Genomic DNA, 3,674 nt, shown 5'->3' on the forward strand with positions numbered 1-3,674 from the left:
AAAAAAAAAAAACATAAGCTGGGCGCTGGTGGCTCTCGCCTGTAATCCTAGCTACTCAGGAGGCTGAAATTTGAGGATCACAGTTCAAAGCCAGTGCAGACAGAAAAGTTCCCATGAGACTCTGATCTCCAATTAACCACTCAACCACAGGAATTGGTGCTGTGGCTCAAAGTGACAGAGTGCTATCTTTTGCTTTTGAGCAAAAGAATTCAGGGAGGGCTGGGGAGGTGGCTCAGTGGTAGAGTACAGGGACAGTACCCAGACCCTGAGTTCAAGCTCTACAACTGACAAAAGAAAAAAAAAGAAAAGAAAAGAAAAAGTAAGCCAAGAAGCCTTTGATTTTTCCAGTTTGAAGTTAGGATGCTTAAACTAGTACTTCTAAGTAGAATTACAGAAGTCTGTAAACCCCCCTAAAATAGTATGTGTTTGTATATTTTTCTGGAGCTTTTACCATATTCTTGAAAGTGAAAAAACCCATCATTATGGCAACTTAAATTGCATTGTGAATACAAAAGTAACTTTGTACTGGTCAACAAATTTATAAAATTTGACTGTTGGGATGATAAAGTATTTGAGCCAACAGCGGAAGCTCTATGGCCTCTGAGTGGGTCCCTGGAGATAACAGCCTCAGGTGAGAGGACAATTGGCCTTGCTCTAGAGGACAAGAATAAGGAGTTGGCTGGGAATGTGGCCTAGTGGTAGAGTGCTTTCCTAGCATGCATGAAGCCCAGGGTTCGATTTCTCAGTATCACATACATAGAAAAAGCCTGAAGTGGCCCTATGTGGTAGAGTGTTAGCCTTGAGCTGAAGAACTCAGGGACAGCGCTCAGGTCCAGAGTTCAAGCCCCACAACCAACCAAAAAAAAAAGAAACAACAAGGAATGAGGAGCCACAGGGGTATCAAAGTTTGGGTCCTAGAATCAGCTCACTTGGTAGGAGATGCTGAAAACAACCCCTAAGAACAGTACAATAGTTATCTCCTATAAACTTAAGTAGTAAACGATTTACTCGAAAACTACTTTTTCAGCCACAGATGAGAAAAGGGAGACACAAAACTAATTTCTTCCTGGTCACAAACCAGTAGGTGAGAGCAGTCTTTTTTTTTTTTTTTTTTTGCCAGTCTTGGGGCTTGAACTCAGGGCCCAGCCACTGTCCCTGAGCTTCTTTTGCTCAAGGTTAGCACTCTACCACTTGAGACACAGTGACACTTCTGGCTTTTTCTGGTTTTCTGGTTTTGTTTTTATTTTTGCCAGTCCTGGGGCTTGAACTCAGGGCCTGTAGCACCATCCCTAATGCTTCTTTTTGCTCAAGGTTAGCACTCTACCACTTGAGCCACAGGGCCAATTCCAACTTTTTCTGTTTATGTGGTACTGAGGAACTGAACCCATGTTAAGCAAGTACTCTAGGGCTGGGAAGTTGGCTCAGTGGTAGAGCGCTTGCCTTGCGTGCCTAAGGCCCTGGTTCGATTCCTCAGCACCACATAAGCAAAAAAGAAAAACCCGGAAGTGGCGCTGTGACTCAAGTGGTAGAGCACTAGCCTTGAGCTCAAGAGCTGAGGGACAGCACCCAGGCCCAGAGTTCAGGCCCCCGGACCAGAAAAAAAAAAAAAAAAGAAGCAAGTACTCTACCACTAAGCCACATTTCCAGCCCCTAGGTGATAAAAGTCTAAAACTAGGAATTTTTGACTCCAGAACTTGTGTTTTTAACCTGTTCTAATCACCTAGTAGGAGCCTTGGGCCCTGAGCAAAGATCAAACATGCTCCATGAATCTGGTCTCCAAGAAAGCCACCCGTATCCCATGGAATGGCAGATTATGAAAGACTACTCTCAAGCGAAGGGTATTTCATTGAGTCTGGATGAGTAATGCAGGTCTTTTCATTTACAGTTTCTTTGCTGGCTTCTCCTCCTCTACCTTAACTGTTGGAACACATCTATGCTTTCTCCCTGGGCATTTATATCCCCATCTTCATGATAATGAGTTCTTCTGTGTGTCTCCGTAGGCCTTTTCCTGGACTGAACTAGTATGTCTACCTCTCAGACTGAACACTTCCACCAAGATACCTTACATGGAGAACTTTGAACACAGGTGGGATATGAGTAGATATCCATTTTAATAAGAATACTCTGGTTTCTGCGAGTGAATTAGAGGTGAAGCAGTAAGGATGAACACTGGTAAGTCAATAAGAGAGCTCATGCCTTAAAAAGTTCTGGTGAGGGCTGGGAAGGCGGCTCAGTGGTAGAGTGCTTGCCTTGCATGCATGAGGCCCTGGGTTCGATTCCTCAGCACCACATAAGCAGAAAAAAAAAAGCCGGAAGTGGTGCTATGGCTCAAGTGGTAGCGTGCTAGCCTTGAGCTGAAGAGCTGAGGGACAGCGCCCAGGCCCAGAGTTCAGGCCCCACGACCAGAACCCCCCCCAAAAAAAAAAAAAAAAGTTCTGGTGAGAGATGACTGGGGATGGGGACCTGGAACAAGAAGCCATGAGAAACTGGCAAAAGAAGGTCAGATTCTGGATATATTCTAGAGTGTCTCCATCTTCTTTTTTTTTTTTTTCCTCTGTGTCTCACTATGTAGTCCAGGATGGACTAGAACTTGTGATCCTTCTCTCACAGTCTCCCAAGTAGCTGGGATTACAGGTATATGTTATGGCACCTGGGCCAAAGGTTTGCATCTCAGCTTGGGGCTATGGGCTTACACTAGTAATACTAACTATTCCAGCGGCTGAGATATGCGGATCTGGGCTTGCAGCCAGGGCTGGCAGAAAAGTCCATCAGACTCTTATCTCCAATTCACCAAAAAAAAAAAAAGCCAGCAGTAGAGTTGTGGCTCAAGTAGTGGAGTACAAACTTTGAGAGTAAAAAACAAACTCTAAATGATAGTGCTAGGACTTGAATCAGAAACACACAACACTAAAAACGTATGCTCATTAAATAGGTTAAATTAGGTAAATAAAGTGGACTGTTTTTGGGGGTAGAGGGTAGGGGAAGTCCTGGGATTTTAACTCAGGGCGTGGGCACTGTACCAGAACTTTTCTTTTTTTTTTTTGTCGGCTCTGGGGCTTGAACTCAGGGTCTAAGTCAGGGTCTGGGCGTTGTCCCTGAGCTTTTTTTTGCTCAAGGTTAGCGCTCTACCGACTTTTGAGCCACAGCACCACTTCCAGTTTGCAGGTGGCTAATTGGAGAGAAAAGTCTCACGGACTTTCTGCCCGGGTTGGCATCGAACCATGGATCTTCTCAGCCTCCTGAGTGGCTAAGATGACAGGCGTGCGTCCCCAGCGCTCGGCGTCAGAATTTACTTATTTTTTTATTCAAGGATAGCACTTTACCACGTGAGTCACGGCTTTTTGCTGGTTAACTGGAGATAAAGGTCTCACGGAGTTTTTCTGGCAAGGCTGGCTTCGAACCGCGGTCCTCGGATCTCAGCTTCTGGAGTGGCTGGATCACAGGCGTGAGCCACGGGCGCTCGGAGCGTCAGCTACTTCTCGTCCCAAGTCTAGTTCTTCTCTTTAGCCACCGGATAGCCTCTCAGGTAAAACTCTGCCGTTTCCCTAAATGCCGTCCCAAACGTGAAAGTTGTTTTGTTTTGTTTTACTTTCGGCTCCCCACTGCTCGTCACGCCCCCCTTTACGCGCGTTTCCAGGACGAACCGGAAGAGATTGTCCCGCCCCTAAGTTGGT

This window comes from Dipodomys spectabilis, unplaced genomic scaffold (genome assembly GCF_019054845.1).
Source record: "Dipodomys spectabilis isolate Male_0828 unplaced genomic scaffold, ASM1905484v1 ptg000039l, whole genome shotgun sequence".
NCBI lineage: Eukaryota > Metazoa > Chordata > Mammalia > Rodentia > Heteromyidae > Dipodomys > Dipodomys spectabilis.